The following is a 26,578-nucleotide window of genomic DNA, read 5'->3' on the forward strand; positions in this document are numbered from 1 at the left end:
AACTGTGAGCACTTTCATGGCTGCCTTTATGCTGGAAAAGCCACTGAAGAGCCCAGGTAAGACCAGGGGTGGCTTTGTACGCACTTGAAAGCCAGCTTTCCTGTCTGTATGGAGAAGCCTGGTGAGTGAGGCAGGTATATGATCAAGGTCGAATGGAGGTTATTGGCTGCACAGAGCACTGTGTCTGTGAGAACAGGAGACCATCGCCATGGGAAATGCTTGGTGCCAGGAACAATGCAGGGAGCTGGGAAGCCTGTCTGTTAAGGATTTTCCAGCCCTGGGAGTGGGAAGATCAGACTCTCCATTCAGATCTGAGTTTGAATTCATCCTCTTTAGTTTACTGGTCCTCTGACTTTTCTCAAGTTATACATCCTCTTTGAACTCCTGTTTTCTTGTCTCTCAAAACAGGAGAATTACGGCCTGCTGCTAGAGTGTTTGATCAGGGTAAATAATTTGTGTCTATAAGATGCCATGTACAGTCACAATCTCAGTGAGAAATGGGCTGTCGCCTCTTCTTCTGCAACTCAGTGCTTGACGAGACATAGGGGAAAGTCAGTCCCTAATTTGTGTGTGATGCAAGTAGGAACAAAATTAAAGTCTTGCCTTTCCCTAGTAGTATTCTTACTCCTTTGCTTCATTTACTTCTTTCCTCCTTTCCTTTCCCCTTTCCCCTCCTCCATCAAAAGATCCTGGGACTCTCTCAGAACACTAGATTCAAGTTACTTTAAAGGTTGGCTCATCCTCATGAAATGACAGTAACATAAAAAAAATCTGTACACATCCCAGAATGCATTGTATTTGATTTACACACACACACACACGTGCACACAAACACACACACAATCAGGCTACCTCCCACTTGCAGAGGGAGAAGGAACACTTTTTCTGAGTTTTCATTCACTGAGCGTGAGAACAAAGTCTCTTAGGCAGACTTTCACCAGCCTTCGTGCATGTTGTTTTTAATTGGATTTCTGCTTTTTGGCCATAGATATAGTATCCTAATAGAAGAGAGAAAGTGAAGACATAGACATTCTGCTGAGATATTGGTGTCATCATATTTGAGTTGGAAATGGCTTAAGACAGCATAGAGTCATAAATTTTTATGGGTGAGAATCCATGATGGTGTAACTTGGACAAGAACCTGGGTCTTCTGCCATCTTGTCCATGTGGGTGAAGAGGCAACTGGGTGGGGGATGGCAGGGATCTTTCTTGCTTGAGTTCCATGGTCTTGCTAGTTTTCATTGCTCAGCTGCCTTTAGTTTATGTCCAGGAGGCCTCTCATGGGAAGGTCACTCTGTCCTGATAGATTGTTTCTTATCAGCAAAAAGCTCTGGACCCACTCATATTTCCCAGAGTTTTCTGCTGACCTGCTGACACTTTATATAAATGAGACCTAAGAAACTACTGAATATAAAATCCTTATTGTTATCGTTTGCCCTCGAGTTCCATAGGAATGGGGTGCTGTCTCAGGCTGTCTAAAGCTAGATCTGAACAAAGATAGGGTGATAGGCTGTGCTGCTGGACCTCCACAGTCGAAGGGGATTTCCACCTTAGTTTTTAGAATCAGGCAGATGAGTTCAAATATTGCCTTTACCAGTAATTATCTTTGTGACTTGGGGGAGAAACTACTTTTTTGTGTCCAATTTTCTTTGTAAATAAGTTCAGTATTTATTTTAAGGTTTCTGTTTTAGAATTGAAAGAGCTAATTCCCTCATTTATACCTAAAATAGTGATCGCGTGGTTCTATGCTGGTGCCTTGGAGGTTGATTACTCTGGGACTCGGCAGTGAGAATGGGGGTGGTGGACCCCTGGATAATAGAGCTTATATTCCAGAATATGCTTGTAAAAGACTGGATGTGCAGTGGATTTTTAGTAAATATCCACTCCTTTCCTACTCTGCTTTGATTGTGTATATATCTTTATACTAATATATGAACAATTTTTATTGCAATTTAAATATCTTTGTAGTATTTACAATATGTAGCTATAAAAAATAGGTGAAATAAAATGATTTGACTTTTATTTTCTTTTCAATAATCAAAACAAAATAAAATAGAAAAGAACAAAGTTTTGAAGGAGAAGAAATAATTTTATTTCCATGGAATCAATTCCGTATAATAGGTTTTTTGGTCGTGTTGTTAAACAGCATATAAAATTGATTGGTTGTGACATACTGGAAATGAGGAAACAGTGGAGACATACTACCTCTAATGCAGTCATTTATTTACCAAGTCCAAACTCGTTCTGCTTGCTACATGACAGGCCAATAAATCGGGAGATGAGCTTTTGGAGTAAGGAATAGTGACTTTATTTGAAAAGCTGGCAGACTCAGAAGATGGCATACTGATATCCAGGAGAACTCTCTTCCCCAAGTCAGAATTCAGTCTCCTTTTATACTAAAAAGTGGTGGGGGTGTGGTTGGTTGTTGCAAACTTCTTGCTGTACGAATTGATTTCCTTGGAATCCTTTGTTCTTGCAGCTGTCCATGTGGGTCAAATCATGGCACCCCTGTAAAACCTCAAAAAAACAAAGTTTATTCTTTATTTTGCAACTTGCCATCTCTACATAAGTGTAGAAGAGCTAACATCCTTAAAGATCAGAGCCCGCAGAATAGGCCCTCCTGGATATTTCAGGCTAAAGGCAACTTTCTTTTACAAAAGGTGCAGAGATAACAAGTCTTAGCCTAGAAAACAGGGTACAGGCTTAAAGACAAACGAACACATCTAACATGGAGTCAAATTTGTTCTTTTCTATTACAATTTCTTTTTCCACCTCATAGATAATTTTAGTAAGAAACATGAGCAATTTTTTTACTTTTGCTTCTTAATAACGGATAAGTGGCCCAACTAAAGTTTTGTGAACAGGGATGCTGTGCGGGCATAGGGGTCACAGCAAATTCTTGTTGGGGGTGGTCGACCCTGCAACATGTCTGATGCCCTGTGAGTGTTGGTGAGAGTCCCCCTAACCAGGGGCTCTCTTCAGGAACCACCATGTGGGCATTGACCTCTGGAGACTTCTTTTTCAGCTGTAGGAAATTTTTTTAGATGCTGTGATGAAAAAATCACTCCAGCTGGGGATAATCAGGGACTAAAGGAAGGGGAAAAGGGCTTGGAGTAGTGTAGAAGAGAAGGACAGAAGATCAGGGAGCCTGGGGGCTTGGGGGTGGGGCCTCGGGGGAGAGAGTAGCAGAGGTGGGGAGGGGCCCGGCTCCAGAACTAGCTCCTGCACCTTTCCCTGCACCCAAGCCTCACAGCTTTTAATTGGGCCCAAGACTCTTTCCTGTCTGGATGTCACCCTGGGCAGAACGTTGAGAATTGAAGGTAAGGGGTGGGCAGCACTCACCTAGGGGGTCACTGAGGACTTTGGTCAAGTCCACAGTGCCTTTTCTAGTCATGTGTCTTCACCTGTTCTTTATCTCAGGATCTGAGAAGCAGGAGCAAGGAACTCAGGGAGAGATCCAGGAAGACATCTGACTCTGTTAAGAGACGACAGTCACAGCGACACGGGGAGCGAGGACACTTGCAGCAAAGTAAAATGACTTCACAACTATTGCATCAGAGCTGCAGGTGTGAGAGAGCCTAAGCCTGTCTCAGAGTGCAGGGGACAAGAGGAAAGGAATGGTAAAATTAACACTGACAATTGAAATTTTGTTAAATAGCCTGCTAATATTAATTGTATCAAATGAATGTATGCAGGTGTATTTCTATGATCATTTATAGTTACACACAACCCCACCAGCCCCTCTTTCTCCCATCGGGGATGGGCTTTCTCAAGCACAGTGCCCCTCCTGGTTGAGTGGGCCACGCTGCGGGTCCTCGCCTGGGGCCAGGCTGCTGCAGGACACTGAGTCCCCGAGGCACGGCCTGGGAGAAATGACAGGAACATCTCTGCTCATAACTGAGAGCCTCCATTTCCCCCTGCAGTGTAAGAATGCCGGTGACTCAGTTAGAAGCATGCATCCAACCCGTCCTTCCGTGTCATCACCATCTAGAATCGGTGCCTGAATCTTCTGAATTTCTCCAGAATGTGGTTTAAAATCACCTTCGACAATTGAGTGTGTGTCCTCTTACAAGTGGAGGAATTGCTGCCGTTTCCCTGGAACTTACTCACCACTAGTCCATCTGATTTTTCTGTGCTAGGATTCAGTATGGCCTGCTAAAAATTCTGCAGTCAGATCTTGAAACACTGATGAAGAGGATTATTTATTTTATTTCTTTATATGATAGTGTTTTACTTTCAAAATTCAGAGTTTTCGGCTCTTTCAAAAAATTTTTGGGGGGTTGGAGAAACAACATTGCTCTTACCATCTCTGTGACCTGTTGCTTTGTGCCTCTCACCTGTCTTCTGTCACTTGTGAGGTGGTTCCATTTGTGACCCTGTCAGGGTTGTTCATGTTATAAAACATATAGTCTGTTAAAGTACAGTCCCTTTTACTCCGAAGACATTCCACAAATACTCCTTAAATCTGGGTGTGGTTTTAAGAAGACAGAATCATTAGAACATGTACTTGCAGGTTGCTAGTGCAAAATCCCCAAATCAATAGTCTAGCTCAACATCTAAAATCTTTCTAATCTACCTTGGGTTTGTATGGATAAGTGAAGCAGTTTGCTAAGAACTCAAGACCAGGGTTAGAATACAGGCTGGTGTAGCTCAGCAGGTCCTCCCAAGCTGATGCTCTGCCAGAGGGAGGGGCCGAGGGGAGAGAGCGTGTCCTGCCCTCCCTGAGCTGACAATTTGATGGCAAAGATCTTTACCAGGTGAAGAACTGGGAGTTTCTTCTAAGAAGAGTGGGTTTGAAAAGAGTCCTAAAACCGCGGGAGTGACACAATCCCTTTTGTCTCAAGTACGTGAGAGCGGCTGTGGGGACACTTGGGAGACTCGTGAGTCCAGGTGTGCAGTGTTGGTGGCTTCCACTTGAGCGGTGGGACGGTCAGTGGGTAAAAGCGAACAGATTGAAGGCATGTTTAGATGGTAAAAATGAAAGGATGAATGCTGTCTGTGAAGGTAGGATGGAGGAAGGCCCAGGTTTCTGGGTGGATTAATGAGGTAAGTGATGGTCCTGCTGTGCTCTGAGGAGGGAAAGCTGCAGAGGGAGCTCTGGGGGAAAACTGATGAATTCAGCTGTGGGTGAAGTGAAAGGCTGTTAGATGTGTGGACTGGGAGATCTGGTGAGAGCAGGTACTGAGTAGGAGGAGGGGAGAGAGACCTTCAAATCATTTTGTCTTGTGAACATACAAATAAGTATGAGTAATGACACACAACACCTCTATATTCTGGATTAAAACCCAGTAACATTTTTCTATATTGACTGCAGAGGTTCTTAATTATTTTTTAATAGAAATAAAAAAAATAGAAACAAAATAGTGAAGTTAATGAACATCTTAGAGTTGATGTGTGTCCTTGTATGTATTTTGATACCTCATCTGTTTATAACCATAATCTACAAAAAGTTAGCTTGTTTAGCATAAGAGTTAAACAGAGGGACGTGAAACACACTGTTGGGGGTTGAGGCTGATCACCTTGGGCAAACTATGTCCCCTCTCTGTCCCTTAGTTGCTTCTTCTGTGACTGCCTCCAGGCCCCTCATCACAGCTCATTTCCTAGACTAGATGTTGGGAGGGAGGCTGCTGAAGTGGCTAAGAAGTGGTAACTGCTTGGGATACTGAAGAGAGAGACAAAAACAGATTAAAGCCGAGAAACAGTACAAATACCCTCAAAAAAGGAAAAAAAAATCACACAGTGTGTTGAGCCACTTAGCGTAAGGGAAACAAAATCACGTGGACCCAATTTTCTTGAGCATATGAGTATAGTGGGTGGAAGGGTGTCATCAGAAAAGTGTTGAGAAAAGGCCTTTTGGTTTCCCTTGACGTTTGCAGTAAGGATGGGAGCTGAAGCGAAAACCCACTGTTCACTGTGGAAGGTGCTCTTTTTTGCAAAACTGACCAAAGGTTGGAGACAAGTCATCAGCGGTGCCGGCAAATGAAGAGACTTCTGGATTGGGTGGGGCACTTGCTGTGACTTCCAGGTAGCCTGCTGGCTGGGGGCTGTGAGGTGGGCAGTAGGTTTGCAGGGTGACCCGGGCATAATTCCTGGCTCTGAGGCTGCTGGTCTGACTAGCAGACCTGAGCACCCGCAGACCTAATGGGGCAGCTCAGGATGTGGCCTGGGACACCTGCCATTCTGAGGGCAAGAAGAGGGCTCCCCTGAGGGGGTGTCCCTGCGGAGAGTGGAAAAGTCCTCCTGCAGGGGAAGAAGTGCCTCTGAGCATGGGGAAGGATGCACAGGCAAGACCAGCCTGAGCATGGAGGTTTTGGGAAGCCGGAAGTCATAAAGTGGCCCAAGCAGCCTTGTTCCTGCGAGATTGGAAGGAAAAGATGCTGAAAAGGCAGGCTAGGGTCAGACCGTGTTGTGGGTTATGAGTGACAGTAAAGGACTGGTCAGGCAGGCACGAGATAACCCTGTGGGCGTCCCAGCTGGGGCATCACGCCAGAGGGAGGAGCAGAGGTATGGACTTTGCCACTTATTAGCTGTGTGACTTTGAGCAATATCACCCCACCCCTCTCTATATATATCTTCATCTGTAAAGTGACACAGCTCGTGTCATCAGAAGGCTTAGTTTAGCTCTGATCCTTTTGTCCAGTCCTGTCAGTGCTGCCCTGCAAGGTTCTGCAGCAGCTGCTCTTACCCTGAGAAGGGAGGGCGTAGAGGGACATTGTAGTGCCCAAGGGCAGGAAGGGGTTGCTTTAAAAGCAGACATGTAGCCGCCTGCAGCTGCAGGCCTGCAGGCAGTTTGGTTGATGGTCCTGGAGAGGACTTTGGAGGCCATAGCATCATCTTAAAACTTGTTTTCCCTTGGGGACCGGATTTGCCTTTGCAGATTAATGTTGAAGATTTGGGCTTCTGGCAAAGCTGTTTTCAGAGATGAGTATATACATAACATATAGTATAAAATAAAATGCTTTTATTTAATCTGTGGGACTTTGTAGCTGTTTGGAGCAGTTCTGTTGGCCTGGTCTCCACGGAGGACACTAGGGGTCAGCAGAGCGTGCGGGAGGGCAGGCCGACCGCTGTGCTTCTGCGGGGGTTTCTCCCCAGCATGGACCTCTGTTAAGTTGAATCTTCTCTGACTTTGGTTGCCAAGCGTGCAGACAGCAAATTAATGAGTTCTGGTGGGATTGTATAATGACAGAAAGAAAGAGGAAACCGTAGTTTTTCGGGACTAGAACATGCTTTTCGTTCCTGATTCAGTGTGTTCCATTACAGAATTGATGAGTTGTGTCTATTCTGGGACTTCATTGAAATAATCGTTCAGCCTAAAATTTAAGAGTTATGTTTTATTTGGCGGGAGGGCTCGAGCCTGGATGACAGCCTCTCAGATCTCTGAGGGACTGCTCCCAAGAGGTAGGGGAGGAGCTTGGATAAATAGGAACTTTACAACAAAGACCAGGTACTTGGAACAATAAAAGATTGCTTGTTATCTAAAGAAAGCCAGATATCTCAAGTTCAAGTATTTAGTGCTTTTCTATGTATGGGATGAAGCAAATATATGGGTTATTGAATTCATTCCTTTGGCAAGCACCTAGCTATCTAGGGACAGTATCCTGTCCTTTCTTATTCTGAGTCTGCTCAGAGGGCACCACTGTGAGTGGCTGAAAGGCTGGGTTTCAGGCATATCCTCGCTGGGGTGTGGCAGCAGCTGCTGAGGGCTTGGTCTCAGCATTCTTTGTTTACTGACATGGTTGCAGTATTTTCACTCACATTGTAGTATTTTCATTCACAGTGCTCCCTCTTGGTCCTAAATTCGACCTATATTTTGAGAGACATTTCATGACCAATTTTGTCCCACGGTGCTAGGATGGCTCATTCCTATTTCAGGTGAAGAATTTTCTGAGCTGCCATTCAAGGTGTTAGGTTTTTTTTCAGGGCCTGTTGATACTAAAAGTTTTCTGGATCGCCTGTCTTACTAGTCTATTATGATCCAGGAAATGTTTGCCCTTCGTTGCTCATTACCATACCTAGAATCACACTATTACATTTATTTTATGCAGGGTTAAAAATTTTATCTATTTCTTCAGGATGTTTAGCCATCATCAATCTTGTAGGCCTAGTTACACGTTGGGAAATGTAACAGACAACAATTTAATAAAATAGAGATCATATAACTAATATAGCTAGTAACGTTTTAAAGTCACGAGTAAGAATTTAATAGTAGAGAAGTTGTATATTTGGGTTAAAATTTTGCTTGTATTTCTGATTGAGTTTGAGTGATCTTATGAGAAAGTTCATATTTATGGTCAGGCTCCGAGCAGGTATTAATTGGCCAGGTGAGTTCTCCCACGTTGTAAGATCAACAGTGGCCTAAACAGAACTATAAATTATTTTTAGAATAACGTTTCTGAGGGCTATCTAGTTAGAGCCTTGGAGTAGGGAAACCCACCAAGGTAACACAGAAGTACTAGACATAGGTAATTTACCATAAACTTAACACTTGGAGTAGTTCATAATCAAAGGTAGGAGAAATTGTCAAAGTAATTGGTATACAAGCCTGGTCCGTTGTCTTGGGTCAGCTGTCGAGCTCAGATGTCGTCTTCTTCTCATCCTGGCCTGGTAGCTTTTTCACCATTTTGGCATTGTTTTCAGGTGAGCAAGTGCTCTATAGGCCAGTGAACTGAAGGGGCTGTTTCTGATAGGAAATGAATCCGAAATTCCGTTTCCTTCAGCTTTTGTGTGTATGGTCTAGTTAAGAGTACTTGATAAAAGGTCTTTCCATTCAGGTTGGAGACAGTTCTTTAAGTCATGCATGTTCCAGTATGTATAATCCCCTGGCTTAGGTCATGGAGCATTGGAAATTTACACAAGGATAGATTACTGAGCTTCGGAAACAAACCTAGAGTATCCTTTTCATAATTAAATTAAACTGTACAGCAATATGACATAAAAGCAAGGAATGATCTGGGAAGTGTCTTAGTAAATATAGACCTCAATTAACAAAACTAGAACTTAATATCCAGTAAAATATAATATTTTTTCTCTCTAAAATTACCCTCATTTTTCTCAAATAAAGCCAAATCAAGATTAATTTCTTTACAAGTCAAGTCTGATTATTTGATCATATAGGCTTTTTTAAATTGGCTGTGTTGGAACTTTTAATAAGGAGTCTCAGGGTAGAATGTTAATAAGATTTGCTAAGGCCTGGAAAGCCACGTCAATGGCTTGTCATTGATTTCTGCCTTACAGATTTAGGTAATTTCTTTTCTCTTTAAAATTCTTAAAATACCTTTAGATTCTTATATCTGTTAGGAGATGATCTTCCTCATTTGTCTGATTGAGCCATTGGGGACCTAAGAGTTTTTAGTCTCTTGAAGGATCAGATAGGGAGAAAAGATAACTGTATCAAGTCTGCTTACATAGGTATAATTTATCAAATTTCTGTGATTTATAACTAGCTTAAAAGGAAGAGTTTATGTCTGGGAAACAGGTTAAAAGCCAGTAGTAGTTCAAACAACATCAAAAATTATAACCATATTCATCAGTTTACTTAGTCCCACATAACTAATTCTTTTAATCAGAGTTTTCATTAGATATTTAAAATTTCTTACCCAGTTTAGTTCAGTGCTATAGTTTGACATTTATTAGAAATCAGTAAATCTCCTTGAAGAGAAAGCATTTTCAAAATCATTAGATGAAAACAATTAAAAGTCTATAAAAGACAAAGATTTAAAAGCATGCTTAAACACCGTTATAGTATAATCGATAAAGAAACCTGGTCACTATACCCAGAATTATCACTGGTAACATTTCAGATATACCAGAATTTTAGGGAGACCATATAATTATTAGAATATCTATATTAATAATATTTTCTCATACAATATAACCTTAGAAGATTTATTATTCATTTGACAATATCATGTTATTTAACATGCCAATTGAAACTTACTGTTTTAAAATCTCTCTTTGGGATGTTTCAGGGGCCATCTGTAACTTCCCAAACTTAACTGGAGATTAAAAGAACTTTAATTAGAAATTGATATCTGGGGATCTTTTTAAAAGATTTCAGAACACTTGGTCAGATAAACATATAGGTCACTGTAAAGCAGTACTTATTCATTAACAAGAAAATACGTCAAAGGTAAAGGCAGAACAGATCAGTTAAGTGGTATAAGAAGGTTTACAATCTGTTGCTGAAGGTGGATTAACATTTCAAAAAACATGTTTCCTCTTAACAGCGAGAAAACCAAATCTAGTCTTGTACCAACTTACTTCTAAGATTCATTTACTTTGCCCAAGTTGATTCTAAATTTAGCCAATTCCGACAACGTACGAAACTCTTTCCTTAGGGTACCTCTTCCACAAGCCTTCCACAGCTTTCTATTCTCATATTAGTGTGTCCCTTATTTTCTGTTCCATTCAGAAATAACCAGCTTCAGGACAAAGTCACCATTTTTCATTAACAAAATATAATTCCATTCTTATATCTTCCTTTACACATTTATCTTACTTTCCTAGGATACTTAGATCATTCCCTTAAAAATAGAGTCTATTTCAGGGTGGCACCAACCATTTATTAATATATCTAAACACCTTTAGTTTCTCTGTAAGAGTAAGTTAAATGTTAAGTAATTCATATTTCAATCTTATTTTATCTGAAAATGGCATAGCTATTAAATAAAATCCTATCATTTAACTTAATTTAGCACAACTCTAGAATTTAAAGATACCAAACATTTAGAGATTATGTTAAGCATACATTTTAAAAATATATTTTAAAAATTTACCCAAAGCTCTCATCTCATTTGCATTTAATTTACTTAAAATTTTACCACACCACATTACTGTTATTTTTTTCTTGACAAATCTTCACCAGATATAACAGAATCTTATTTGACTTTCATTAAACCTAGGTACAGTAAAGGTATTATACTTAATATTGATGACTTTAAAGATGTCTATATTAATTAGAACATACTTAAACTAAACAATATCAAATATTATCTTAATATTGAATTTTTCCAGTTCACGTGATGCTGAAAGTCAAATTGTTCAGTTTTTATTTTAAAAATACTTAATTTGTAAGCTCTTATTTTTTACGTCAATTAAGCAGAGCTCTTTGACTTTGATTTTTTTTTTTTAGCTGTATAAATATCTCACATCTGTAATGTGTACGCAGGTTTATAAACAGACAAAAGCTAGAGATCTCATAGCTTCACTTTAAAAGTTACTTATAAGATAGGTATAATAATAGTTCTAGTAAGCTGAATTTGCTTGCTCAAATCACTAAGGCTTACTATTTATGAAACAGATATTTAAGATTTCTTGACAAAGTCTGAAGGACCCGTCAGAGTTCTGAGTTCTAAAATGCCAAAAATTTCTTGGCCCTAAGTTTTATCTCATTGAGCTAATTAGGCTCAGTCCTAGGTCACTGTTTCTGTATTTACATTTCTGGTCTGCAAGACAAAGACACACGCTTCCAGTTCCCCAGAGAACTGCTCTGTCACCCAGAACCAATTGTATCTCCTTAATTGGCATTTTTTTATCAATCAGGAGAGCTGTAAACAAAGAATTCAATGTTTTAAAACTTTAAGGTTTACTTTATCATGTCTTCCAAAGCTTGCATAAGGTATTTAGTGATGTCTTTTTTCCTTGAGTTATAAGTTAAACCCAGGGTAAACCTCTTATTATATTTTTTTTATTAGCCACTGTATATTAGTTTTTAGTTCTACGTTATATTGGATGGCTCATGTAACTCTATTGGTTTCCTTTACTTTGTTCAATTAATATTTTCTGAGGGACAGATATGTGCCCAGCCTTATAATACCAAGAAGGGGAAGCGTTTTTCCATTGAAACAGATCTATCCCACAACATAATTAAGCAAAAGGTTTATATAAAGACCATTTAAATATACCAATTTTATAAATATTTATCTCAAATTTTTTAAATCTTATACCTTTAATTTCTATATTTATTAGGTTTAATCAATAATTTTTATTTCTAGAAGGATTGCCAGAAACTTTTTTGTTGTTGTTGTTCATTGTATCTAATTTTATAGAAAAATCTCTAGGATGCCCAAGTTTCAGCCAAAGTGCTTAGGTCCTACTCAATTTTTAATTTGATTAATTGGTCTGTTGTCCCAATCATTAATCAAGTATATCAGTCTATATATACATATATTTTAAACTGTGGCAAATAAAATGGACTTGTTTGAACTTTAATGTTGGGGGACAGTAGGTGATCTCTTTGGCCCTTTTTTTTAACTTTACTAGTGTAGTATCAAAACCTTGTATCTATTCCAAAAATGTCCATTTTATTTATCTCATTCAAAATAACCATATAAAAATATTTATCCATTTGGGATAAGCCCTTATCTTTTTTTTTTCCGAAATTTTTACAATCCTTTTTCCAGTTATTCAATTTAATTACCAATAATTATTCTAAGTTTTTATTAACATCTCTAGAACCATTTATTGGAAAGGAAAAACACAAATGTAGCTTTTCAAAACAGTTTTTTTTTTTTTAACTAAGTTCTTAGGTTAACAATTAGATATATTTTTCTATCTTTAAACTTGATTTTAATAGGTACCAATTAAACAGCTGTTTATAATGAGATCTCTTTCAACTTTCACAAATTTAAAAGTTTTTCCAAATTAAAGGATCCATCATATGGCCATCAATTTATATATATATATATATATAGTGATTTTAAATGAATAAGATGAAGAGGCTTTTCCACATGAGAGTGGGGGTGTTGCCTAAATAAAATTCAAAGCTTTACTCTCCAAAAGCTAAAGGCCTTTGTGGTCCAGGCTGATGCAACAAAGTTTAAAATGGCAAAATATCTGAAAATTGGTACAAACAAAGAATTGCTTAGAATCCAATTTATTTACGTGGCCACCATATGTACGCAATACTTGTACCTTTTGTATGGCAGAGTCCAAGGTTTCCTTTAAAAAGAAAGTAAACATACATATACATACATAAACACACTTAAAAGACCCAGAGAAAGATAAAACGTTTACATTTCAAGGACACAGGAAGAGAAATCCAAGTTCCCCCTAAAGTGGATTTTGTTTTTATAAGTTCAGAATTCCAAAAAATGTTTCTATCAGGCCTGATTATTTACTTTCAGATTGAGATTTTCTTTTATAATTCCCAATTAATGTTGTAAGTTTTGTATGTACATAAACCTGGCTGGGGTATTAATTGGAGGCTGGCAATCTGTCATTTCTTTTTCTTTTCTTTTCTTTTTTTTATTTTTTTTGAAAGTTCTATTCCCCATTGTAAGGTCGGGTTCTCAGAATAAATTTGCTAGTAAGATTTCCCGCAGGGACAACTCTATGGCATGAAGTCTTTGTCTCTACCACTCCTGCAAGATTCTCTGTCACCCGAGAAAGCTGTTACCAGCCAGGAGGATGGTCCCATTTTTGGAGTTGAAAGGTTCCTCATAAGAGTTTTACTTTTATCCTGAAAAATTCAATGGATGTAACCAAATTGAGGAAAACATTAGACCAGCCTCTTACCTAACCACTCAGTCCTGAACCCAGTGTTTTCAACTTGGACCCACTCAGGACGTCTCCACTGGGTGAGTATTTTCCTAATAGGTTTCCACCAGCCCACTTCTGACGTCTCTTCAATGTGGGTATTTCCCGTTACCTTTCAACGAGGTCCCACCCAGTATGTCTCCACTGGGTGGGTAATTCCCCCCAGTCTCCTTCAACTGGAGGGCCAGGTACCTGGAAACACCGCCAAATAAAACTCAGGATTATCAACCAATATATGAGATCCGAGAACCAGGAGAGACTCACCCAAATTCATCTGGACTCCCCGAGGAGGCGGATGGTCACAAAGGGCCACTGCTGGTACAAAGGCCCCAGTTACTCGGAGAGTTCAGGTGGAGAAAGTCTGCTCTGGGTCCCTTCATGGTGTCCAAAACAGTTGACTGAAATACATGTGCCACCTAAAATTTAAGAGTTATGTTTTATTTGCGGGAGGACTCGAGCCGGGATGACAGCCTCTCAGATCTCTCTGAGGGACTGCTCCCAAGAGGTTTGGGATGAGCTAGGATATATAGGAGCTTTACAACAAAGACAAGCTTGTTGGAACAATAAAAGATTGCTTGTTATCTAAAGAAAGCCAGGTATCTCAAGTTCAATAATTTAGTGCTTTTCTATATATGGGAGGAAGAAAATATTTTGGACTCACTGAATTCATTCTTTAGACAAGCACCTAGCTATCTAGGGCCAGTATCCTGTCCTTTCTTATACTGAGTCCCCTCAGAGGGCACCATTGTGAGTGGCTGCAGAGGCTGGGCTGCAGGCCTGTCCTCGCTGGGTGGTGGCGGCAGCCGCTGTTGACTTGGTTTCAGCATTCTTTGTTTACTGACATGGTTGCAGTATTTTCATTCAAATTGTAGTATTTTCGTTCATGGACTGATTATGGATAATCTGCAACCTTGGAAAGCAGCCGAGATGGAATTACTGCAGGTACCTTCTACTTTAATAAGCCGTGTGCAAACATAAACATGGAGGAAGCATACATTTGGATTTGGTGGTGTAGTGAAGGGTTTCTGCACATTACAGGAGAACACAATGCAGAATTCCTTAAGTCCACCATTCTTTTCTGTAGTGGTTTCTGAGAATAGTTTATGGTAATTAACCAACATTGACAAACGGTGGCACACATTGCATTTAAGAGCTGGCCGACTGCACACTTAGGTATTGGACAGGTGGAATTCATAGGCAAGTGATCAGGTGGCTGGGAGAGAGTTGGAGACAAGGCCTGGGCCCAGAATCCGGTTTAAATCGCCATTTCCTCACCATAGGGCCTTGGACTAGAATGTAAGCTCTCTTAACCTGTTGGTGAATCTGTGAAATGGGCATGATATTATTCTTTTCTTCCTGGGATTGTTGTAAGTTCTGAAGAGTATTGTAGCACACATGAAGCACTTAACACACTGGCATTTAGCAGTGTTCACTGTGTGCGGCCGCCCCGCTTCGCGTGTGTCAGATCCGTAAAGGCAGCATTTGTCTGTTGAGGACGCACTGGTAGCCCCTTGGCTAGGTTATGAATTTGGTGATTTCCTTTAATCCTTGTAACTCTGTGTGCCATGGGCATTTATTTTCATGGACAGATGAGGAATCTCAGGGTAAAGAAGACTGTAATTTGCCCAAAGTCAGATCATAATTCTGGGTGCAGTGGCCTCGGTTCAGCATGTGCCCCAGGGCCTTCTGCCCTCTCCGTTCAGCACCAGAGCCAGATGTGGGGTCAGCTGTTTCCCAGCCCAGAATATCTGGCAGGCCGCAAGACACACTGGCCCTGCACTGCTTGAGCAAAAACTCCGGGGGGAGGCTGTTATAAAAGGGATAAACATAAAAACAGATGACAGCAAACTGTGATCAGCTCTGAGAAGGAAAGGAACACACCTCGCAGTGCAGAGCTGCGAGCTTTCCCATCAGTGCTGCTCTGGGGGCGTTCATATCGGCTAAACAAACTCTGCTGCTGCACCAAGGCAGGAAGGCAGGGAGCGTGTGGCCAGGTAGACAGGGCCTTGTTATCATACTCATTCCCCATTAAGCTGCAGCTGTCACGGGCAATTACCTAGTAAACAGTTGTCGGCAATAATCATCACGCACTTTTCTTGGTAGTTTTATTGGCCCCACCTTTGAGATGAGGTCATTGAAGCTGGGGAGTTTGCTGCATGCCCGTGATCACCATGGAAATACCCCCACTGGTCTATCAACCTAGACTGGTGTGGCTGTCATGTCCCAGCCCTGTGAATGGCATCGTGTTGCTTCTCCCAAGTGGCCCAAATGACTGACATTGATATTCTTAATTCGTAGGAAATGGTATGTGACAATAGGTGAAAAAGGTAGTAAGAAATTGTTTGGAAAACTAGAACAAAATCCAATTCTTCCCCAGCTGGGGAAGCGCACCCAGTGTCACCCACCCTACTCACTGCCTGTCACCTCCTCCTTGCTGACTCCACGTTCAGAAGCCACTCTGAGCCTTTGAAGAACATTTTGCCTCATGACACTGTTGAATAGGACCTGCTAACCCTCTGTCCCTGGTTAACCCTCTCTTCAAAGCCATTTAAATTTTTTGCAGGCTCCTCCGCTCAGATGTAAGAAAAGACTCTTTAAACTTCTTGATGCAGCTCCTTAATGAAGATCTTGTGAAGGAAACCTAGTCAAAACCTGGGAGGTATGCACACAGTGACTGCAAACTCAGCACTTTGTGATGTTCAGTATCAGATTTGTGGGTGACTCAGGAAAGGCTTTTTTAAGGTAACAAGGGGAAAGTGAATGGGTGCAGGATGTGTGAGACTGAAACATCTCGGTCCCAGCCAGCAAGGCACCTGCGTTCAGGATGGTGGGTGGGGAGTGCAGAGTTGTCACAAAAAAGAAGTGGTGGGATGGGAGGGAGGACAGTTAGGTACTTTACTGGGGAGGGAAACAGTGGGTTGAACATTTCCTGGTTGAACAAGAGGACTGTGACATGATGTGCTTGTATTTTGGAGAGAAGGGTTTTGTGGGGACAGGCCTAGGGAGAACGCTCTCTGGCTGGGGAGTCAGCACAACAGGGAAACACAGAGAACTGGGCAGACCCCAGGGCCCTTGCTGGGGAAGAGGCTGCCCGCCAATTCGAGCCCTGGGGGCTGCTTCTGTCCCTTAGCTGGGGCCTCAGAGCTCCGTTCACAACCCAGTCCTGTTGATACAAGAAAAAAAAACGTGACGCATGAGAAGGGCTGTGTCTCAGGCTTTGGATGAGCCCCTGGGATGTGCCCCACCAGATTTTGTTCCTTGGCTTCATGCAGTAAAGAATTCAAGAGCAAGCCAGTGTTGAGTAAAGGTATATTTATTCAGAGAGATACATTGAAAGGCAAGAGAAACTTCACGAGTTGTGGGGGTTTGATGCTCAGATTAAAAGTAGGTACACACTCCACATAGTGTGGGCCTTCTCTGAAGAGGGAGAGAGAGTGGTGACCCCGAGGTGGTGTTGTGTTGCTCTTTTTTCTTGGGCTTGGTGGTTTCATATGCTAATAAGTAGAAGGATCAGCCTTAGGGCAAGGGGCTTGTATTCCCAGAGAGTTGACCATTTCCCACCCTTTGACATTTTGTGGCTAGCCTTGGGACTGCCATGGTGCCTGGGGCATGTTATTCACCATGTTACTATTACAGTGGGTGCATAATGAAGCTCAAGATCTGCTAGAAGTTAAATCTCTTCATCCTGTGCCTCAAGGCCTATTGGGGGTTGAATCCTTCACCATTATGATGTTAATTGTTGTGGCCTTCCTTGAATGAATGTGCTCTGCCCCCTTCCATCCTATCTCACTGTGATGACACAGAGAGAACAAAGGCCGGGCCCTGCCTGTGCTCCTGCATTTAACAGAGGGAGGTGAGGTGTGGGCTTATGATGACTCTGAGTGGTGAGAAGGATGTTTCAGATTTTCCCACGTGAGACATGGGGACCTGCCAGCAGCCACTGCAGAACTATCTCACGGGCATCGTCGCTTGTGTTCTTATGGAAACAACAGGCCAGCCAAGAAACAAGCACCACACAGAGGGTTGGAGTACTGAGATTTATTACCCCGGCGGGCTCAGAGGGGCTTCTGTTCCGAAGCTCTGAGCACCTCCAAGACCTGCACGTGAGGTTTTATAGGTTTAATTACAAGTATGGGGCTATTAGCCAATAAGGCTCCAACAACAAAAAGCAAGGAATCAGTACACTGAAGCTTATCAATTTGGAACAGATCACATTACTGACAATTGTTGACATCGGATTTACGAGTTAGCCCAGCAAAACTTAGATCAGTAAACGGACACTTATCACACTTAGATTTGTGACTTAGCTTGTTAGCCCAGCTGGGCTTTTCCTTCACAGTGTCACTCATCTTTTCTGTTTTTCTTTTTTTTTTTTTAAGTATTTAATCCAAATTTAATATCAGGATTCTTTGGGAAAGAAATTTCTCTTTTTCTTTTCTTTGGGGCTCTTTGTGGGGGTAGGTAATTAGGTGTATTTATCTGTTAGTGGAGGCCCTGGTGTTCGAACCCAGGACCCTGTGCACGCTAAGCACACGCTGTACCGCCCTCCCCATCATCTTTTTCTTTTTGCTTTATCTGTCAAGAATCTTACACCTGAATTTCTAGTCGGCCTTTAACACTTGCCCTGACTTCATGGAATCCATTTTTATGACTTTACCTCCCACTGGTTTCATTTAAGTATTGAATCTCCATTTTCTCTTCACTCTCAGTTTTGCCTTTTTGTTGTTATGGTTGTTAAGCTGTGTTTAAAAAAATTGTTTAATTTCTCTTTTAGCAGGAGGCTAAAAGTAAATAAATATGTAAACAAACAGCACACTTAAATGCTTTTATACATTCTAAGCTGTTTAGTAGTTACTTAAAAACTGAATTGAATATTAAAGTGATAACATTTTTAAATTATTTTTTAATTTTTTACAAAGATATAGCTGATTTAAAATATGATATATTTCAGGTGTACAATAGATGCTCCATTTATAGTTACTGTAAAACATTGGCTGTATTCCCTGCGTTGTAAGATACATCCCTGTAGCATGTTTACATTATATGTTGCAGTTTGTATAAGAAAGTTGGGTAATGCAGAGTCTGGAATGTGGCTGTGTCTGACCCAGGTTCACGCTCACCCTGCCTGTCAGAGCTCAGGCCCTCACTCCTGTATGCAGGAGAGCGAGTGGAGGTAGCTCTCATCAGCGCTGGTACCAACGTCTGAGTGGCAGTGAAAGCAGTGACTGTGTGTGGACGTGCAAAGTGTTGTTTCAAGAGCTTTACATGCATTTTTGCATTTAATAATTAAAGCCCTCCTGTGAGGAAGCGTTTTATGATTTTAATGAATAAAACTTTTTTTTGATATTGATAGACTTCAAACCTCCGGAAAATTTACAGAAATAGTACAATAAACACTCAGATACAGTTCACCTTAAAGGGCACTATTTGGCCTTTTGTGTCTGGCTTATTTTAGCATAAAGTTTGAAGGTTAATCCATGTTGTAGCCTGAATCAGTACTTTATTCTTTTAGTTTGATAATATCCTTTTTCTTTTTTTTCGTTTTTGGTCTATTTAAAAACATTTTCATTGAAGTCTAGTCAGTTTATAATGTGTCAGTTTCTTTTGCACAGCACAACACTTCAGTTAAAGAAGAACATACCTGTATTCATTTTCATATTCTTTTTAAACATAAGTTACTATAAGATAATAAATATATTCTCCTGTGCTATACAGTATAAACTTGCTGTTTATTCTATACATACTCTGTATCTGCAAATCTTGAACTCCCAATATATTCCTTCACACACCCTCTCCTCTCTGGTAACCATAGTTTGGTTTCTATGTCTCTGTGTCTGTTTCTGTTCTGTAGATAAGTTTATCTTTTTGTTTCTTTGCTTTATTTTTTGTTTTTTGTTTTTTTGTTTGTTTGTTTGTTTTAGATTCCACATGTGAGCGATCTCATATGGTATTTTTCTTTCTCTTTCGGGCTTACTTCACTTAGAATGACATTCTCCAGGTCCATTCATGTTGCTGCAAATGGCATTATTTTATTTTTTTTTTATGGGTGAATAGTAATCTATTGTACAAATACACTACAAACTCTTTATCCAGTCATCTGTCAGTGGACATTTAGGTTGTTTCCATGTCTTGCTATTGTAAATAGTGCTGCTCTGAATGTTGGGGTGTAGCTGTCTTTTTGAATTACGGATCCTTCTGGATATACGCCCAGGAGTGGGATTGCTGGGTCATATGAGAGGTCAATTTTTAGTCTTTTGAGGAACCTCTATACTGTTTTCCACAATGGCTCCACCAAACTTCATTCCCACCACAGTGTAGGAGGGTTCCCAATTCCCCGCAGCCTCTCCAGCATTTACTGTCTGTGAACTTCTGAATGATGGCTATTCTGACTGGTGAGAGTTGATACTTGATTGCAGTTTTGATTTGCATTTCTCTGATAATGATATTGAGCATTTTTTCATGTGCCTATTGGTCAATTGTATGTCTTCATTGGAGAAATGTTTCTTTAGGACTTCTGACCATTTTTGGATTGAATTGTTTGTTTTTCTTTCTTATGAAGTGTAAAAGCTGTTTACATATTCTGGGAATTAAGCCCTTGTCAGTCTCATTTATTGCAACTATTTTCTCCCATTCCATAGATTGTCTTTTTGTTTTGCTTATTGTTTCCTTTTCTTTGCTAAAGCTTGCAAGTTTAATTAAATCCCACTTGTATATTTTTGCTTGTATTTCTATTGCTTGAGTAGACTGCTCTAGGAAAACATTGTTGAGATGGATGTCAGATGTTTTGCCTATGTTTTCTTCTAAGAGGTTTATAGTGTCTTGACTACATGTTTAAGTCTTTAAGCCATTTTGAATTCATTTTTGTGTATGCTGTGAGGGAGTAGTCTAACTTCATTCATTTACATGCAGCTGTCCAGTTTTCCCTACATCATTTGCTGAAGAGGCTGTCTTTACTCCATTGTATGTTCTCACCTCCTTTGTCAAAGATTCAATGACCAAAAATTTGTGGGCCTATTCTTGGTAATTTTGTTTATCCATTCATTGATGGATGGATATTGTTTGTAACCTTTGGCTACTCTGAATGAGACTGCCATGAATATTGATGTGCAAGTTTTTGTGAGAATATGTTTTCATTCTGTTGGCTGTAGAGTTGGCCCTCCATATCTGTAGTTTCCACTTCAAGGATCCAGATGGCTGGTTGTAAAGGGACTTGAACATCCTTGGATTATGGTATCCAGGGTGGGGGGTTCCTGAAACGAACCCCCCGAGGATACTGAGGGATGACTCTATATGTAGGAGTGGAATTGCTGAGCCATATATTTCTAACCTTTTGAGGAAACACCAGGATTTTCCAAAGAAGCTGCACCATTGCTCCTTTCCAACCGCTGCATATTGAGGGTTCCCATTTCTCTGCCTCCTGACCGACACTTGTTATTGTCCATGTTTTGATTATAACCATCCTAGTGAGTGTAAAATCAGATATCATTTTGATTTTGATTTCGCAAGTGATGCTGAGCATCTTTTCATATGCTTATTGGCCAATTGTTTATCTATTTAAATACTTGGCATATTTAAAAATTGGGTCGATTTTCTTTGTATTGGTCAGTTGTAAGCATTTGTTTTATATCCTGGATACTAGTCTCTTATTAGATATATGCTTTGCAAAATTTTTCTCCTATTCAGCAGATTGTCGTTTCACTTTACTTTTTTTAAACATTAAAACAATTTCTTTCTAGGGGAGGTAATTAGATTTATTCATTTTATTTTTCTTGCTAAGCACGCACTCTATCACTTGAGCTACCCCCTTCCCCTTTCATTTCACTTTCTTGATGATGTCCTTTGTAACAAATGGTTTTAATTTTGATGAAGTCCATTTTATCTTTCTTGTTTTTCACTTGTGCTCTTGGTATTGTATCTAGGAAGCCATAGCCTATCCTAGGACCACAAAGATTTAAACTATGTCTTCTTTTAGAAAATTTATACATTTAGTTTTTACGTTTCTGTCTGTGATCCATTTTGAATTAATATTTTATTTGTTATATAAAATACGGGGGTCCAGATTCCAGATTCATTCTTTTGCCTTCAGATACCCAGGTGTCTCTGCACCATTTGTTGAATAGACTATTCTTTCAATGGAGTTTTGTTGGCACATTTCTGGAAAAATGACTGTAAATGTAAGTTTCCCCCCTGGATTTTTTATTGTTTCTCATAGATTTATGCATCCAAACTTATGCCAGTACCATAATGACTTGAGTACTATAGATTTGTAGTAACCATTGAGTGAGTCCTCCAACTTTGCTCTTCTTTTTCAAGATTGTTTTGGCTGACCTGGGTCCCTTGCCCTTCCATATGAATTTTGGCATCAGTTCTTCAATTTTTGCAAAGAAGTCAGCTGGAATTTTGATAGGGATTCCATTAAATTTGTAGATCACTTTCGGGAGTCTTAACATTTTTAATAATATTGTCTACCATTCCATGAACATGGGATGCCTTCCATATATGTAGATGTTTTAATTTTTTTTTGGTGATACTTCAAAATGTTCAATGTGCAAATCTTGTAAAATTTTCTTAAATGTATCTCTCATTTTATTTTTAATGCTGTTGTAGTTGGAAAGGCTGAGCTTCCTAAGGGTGGGACTATATATCAATTTATTTATTTCTAGGATTCCTACACAGCAAATACCCTAGATTTATATTTGCTACATAAATCTATCAACAATTCTTCCCACCCCCGTGTCATAAGAAACCAAGACCCAGGTTAAGCTACCTGAACACTTATGTGGAAGTGAGAAGTGAGACCCTTGGGTGGGGCTTTGTGCAGATTATACTGAAAGCTTATTCATTATGGCTTCATCTTAATTTCTTTTAAACAATCCTTTCAGTGTATATAGTCAGATACATTAAGAAAATGCCCTTTCGATGTGTGGAGGAGCTAAGACTATAATTTTCAAATAATTTCTAGTGAGAGTGTTGTACTTGAAACTAATTTGCATCAATTTGAAGATTTATGTTTCAGGAGCTTTGACTATATAATACCTGTCTTTATTCAATAACTACAACTAAATGCTCAAACAACATGTAAGAGTTTGAGCAAACTGCCCCCGCCCCGTAGTGCTGGTTGGCTGCAGCTGTAACTGGAGTCAAGTCTTACCTATCCCAGTACGCTTGGGTGGATCTGCTCAAAGGGGTTCGTCCAATAGTTTGTCGGTAGTCTTTTGGACAAAGCCATAAAGCATTGATTTAAGGTTGCTGGAATGGAATCTATTTTATTAATATTAAGTAAGCACATATTGAGTGCTTACTGTATGTTGGGAATTGTCCCTCAGCCTAACATGAATATTATTCCGCTTAAAACCTCTCATATTTCCTTGTTATTCACACTTTACAGATAAGGAGTCTGAGTATTAGGTTTTCTCTCTTTTGGGGGGAGCTCATTATCAATGATGGGAAGTTGTAAGGAAAAAGATACTGATTCATCCAGAGAAAACATTTTTCTGAGAGTCAGCACTGAAGAGGTTGATCATTGTTTGAGTAAGACGAGCCCCGGGTTGTACGGAGTCAGCATCCCTGTCCTGGACACGGCACGTGTAGCACTGCGTGGTGGGTGAGGCGGCGCGGCCGGGCAGGGAACGCGGATGCCGGGCCGTTGGGCTGTGCTCAGGCCCGGTGGGGCTTTCTCCTAAGGGAAGTGGAACGTCATTGTCAGAATTTAAGTAGGGGAGAGGGGTGCTCTCGTAGATCACTTTTGTCTTGTAGAATGCTTAGAAACATTTAGAAGGCTCGGCAGGAGGTGATGTGATAAGTCAGAGTAGGGTGGCTATGAGGTGTAGCAGTGTTCAATTTTCAAATGGTTTTCAGTCCCAGGTTTGTGGCTTAGTAGCCGTGTCACTTTGGATGACGCACTCAAGGAAGTGAAACAATTTATCTTATTACTTGAAGCAGTGATATACCGACTTCCCAGGACTTCTGTGGAGATCCAGTGAGATAACGTGTGCACAATGTGCAGCGTGGTCCCCAGCACACAGTCAGTGCTGAGGGAGTGCCAGTGAGAACTTTGTAGGTGAGGTGTGGGTGGTGTGACTCATTGACTGAGGAAATTGGGCCCTGAAGGAGGGGTCCAGTCACATCTGTGAGTGATGGGACTGAGCTGGGAGAGGCAGAGGGTGGAGTTGGTGGTGCCCTTGAAACATCTAAGTGCAGTGCCACAATCACAGAGGAGGTCTAGGCCCGGGCTGTGCATTTTCCTATAATCTCAATCCCTGAGGACGCCGAGGTATTGATCATTGAACGTGAAGACATACTTACAGGACAAGTGAATAGTAGTATCATCTCTGTCATCAAAGCTCACGTCTCTTTATTCATCACTCACTTTGCTAATTGGGTACTTACAGAGCTCAATTCACCATCCTCACCTGGGCTCAGGCTCCACAGAAAAGATCTTGTGAGTCTCCCTCTTTTCCAGAAGAAAACACATTTAGCTGGTAGACTTCTCTACTTCGCCAGACTTAGAATTTTAGTTTGTTGATTTAATTCTGTTTTCTGTTGACCGTCTCCTGACAGGAGAGACATTTTACCTCATGGTCAGGTTTCAATTAGCTGTTACTGAGAACTGCTGATCTGATCCATAGTGTATTTTTTCTATTAACTTTGTAGAGTACTTATCATTTTTCTGTCTTTGCCCTTTAATTTTGTTTCCTCTTCAATGTTCTATCCTATTTGGGGCCTTATTTTATTTTTTAATTCAAAAATGTCTGTTAGCAGTTAAGAAAACAAAAGCAAATAAAAAATGCACATGATAGCTAGATTTAGAATATATCTAGTGTGTTTTCTGTCTCGGCAATGGAGGGTTCTAGAAACTCTTGAAAACCTTCATTACATAAGTTCCTTAAAATGCTGATTAAGAAATAAGACCTTCCTTCCTCATCTTTCAAGCTGCACAGCTAATTGTCAAGAAAGTGAGGGGAAATCCTCAGAAGCCAAGTCAACCAGAAAGCAGGGATTCTGGGAGATACACGAGCCTTAGAAGCCCTGGGGGCCAGTTGGCTCCTGAACTGAGTTTCAGTTGCCTTGACAGGAGGGCAGGAGGTGAGCCCCAGGCCTCTCACACTGGGAGTTGGATGGCTGTTCTTATGTAAGGCCAAGCACATCCTGAGAATCCTGCTTTATAAAAGGGTGAATTAGAAAGAAAAGTAAAAAAGCATTCCTCAAGGCAAGGAAGTAAGGAAAGTCAATTTTTTTGGAAGCGGGGAAAAATAACATATCCAATGTAAGTATTTAGTTTAAATCTGTTCTGGCATGAGACTGACAACAAACTCCTGGCAGAAAATCACAGCTCCTCCTGGAAAGAGAAGTTGTGTTTTGAATGAATCAGTGGGCAGCCATTTAGAAAAATGTCTCCAGAGTCTTCTGGATCAAGATACTGGACCCAAACACCTCCCTTCCATGGTCTCATTTAAATAACCAGAAAGGTTTTAAAGGAAAGAAGCCATAATCATAGTTCTATTTATTGACATTAATATATGCTAGGAATTCAGATGTGACTATGGAGTTGTCACCTCTTTTATGGACCTTACTTTCTATTTGACATAGTTGGGGAACTTGGTGGAGGGTGGTGTTAGACTGTTGCAATTAGCCAGGACAGGAGATTAAGAAAGCAGTGAAGGGCGGGTGACATTTTTAGCTGAGGACAGTCCTGTTCAGTTGGTTTGTAATTGCAGGCTCGTTGAGTTGTCACTGGAGGGAATTGATCTTATGGAGTTTGGACTTAACTCAGGCCTCTTCAGAATGGACAAGTGAACCTGGAGAAAGACAGTCAAATCTGTGCAGACATTAAAGTCCACGTGAACGTGCTGTATCCCTGAGCCAAAGATAGGACAAGTAGGCAGCACTTCTTGAGGACAGAGGAGTGGTTTTTAAGGTTCTCCAAGAATGAAGCCCAGGGAACCGGGATGGCCAGTTGTCAAACTGTGACGTTGCTCTTTGGACGGTGTACCCACCGAGGTTATTGGCCGTTAATAGGTTTCCATTTCTCTTTAATGCATGACAGGTGATGAGGACGTGGGCATACACTTTTGACACCTTGTCAAAGTGACTGGGTACCTGCCTAGAAGGGCGGGCACAGCTACGGCTGCGCCATACATCTTGCCGCCCATCCCGTTCCCCGGCTCCGTGATCACGGCAGAGTGGTTCCTTGTTGAGCTGTCCGTCTCCTGTGTGACATCGTAACCCAACAAATTACCGGAGCGTATTAGCTAGGCTTTGTTCTTTTCCATCCTTCCCTTCAAATGATGATGACTGATAATGGACCCAGTTACGTTTGCAGATGATTTACAGGTAGTGCTGTCAATACAAACCTTGTAATCCCCACTGTGTGATCTAGAGAAGAAAGTTACATTCTTTCCAAATTGTTTTGATGCACTTATGTGGGAATATGATGTACGTTTGAATATGTATTTCCTCTCTGAATAACCATGGCTACAGATGAATATTTGTAGACATGGAATGAGTTTACTGTATTTGAACTGTATGGTCCCCTAAATTCTCCCCAGCTTTATAAAGTCATCACTGGAGTGCTACCTCCACAGTGTCCCAAAGCATCCACCACTGCCTGTTCTTCAGACACTGTGAGTTTCCAAGTTGGAGAAGGCTGCTGGCTGTTGAGGCATTCTCTGGCACATCTCTGGCTGGCTGATGTGAGCTTAGCACACAAGACTTGGCAGACAGTATCTAACCATGGTCACGTCCATTTCTGGAACACTCATGGAGGATTTTACACCTATGCTAGTGGCATACGTTATTTCTTTTAGTTTTCAAAACAATCATAATTAGATTTTATCACCTGTATTAATAAGGAAACTGTCAAAGCGAGTGATGTGCAGACTTTGGACTGGAACACGGGTCTTTCTGATCCCTATCTCTGTTCCCTCCCCAGCCTATCCTTCCAAATGTCCAGGAGACTCTTCCTCAGTCTTGAGTTTCCCGCTGATGTTACCACTGTCTTTGTTTCTGGAGAGGAAAACAAGTCTAAACTTACTTTCCA

The sequence above is a fragment of the Camelus dromedarius genome, unplaced genomic scaffold (assembly GCF_036321535.1).
Source record: "Camelus dromedarius isolate mCamDro1 unplaced genomic scaffold, mCamDro1.pat HAP1_SCAFFOLD_176, whole genome shotgun sequence".
Lineage (NCBI taxonomy): Eukaryota > Metazoa > Chordata > Mammalia > Artiodactyla > Camelidae > Camelus > Camelus dromedarius.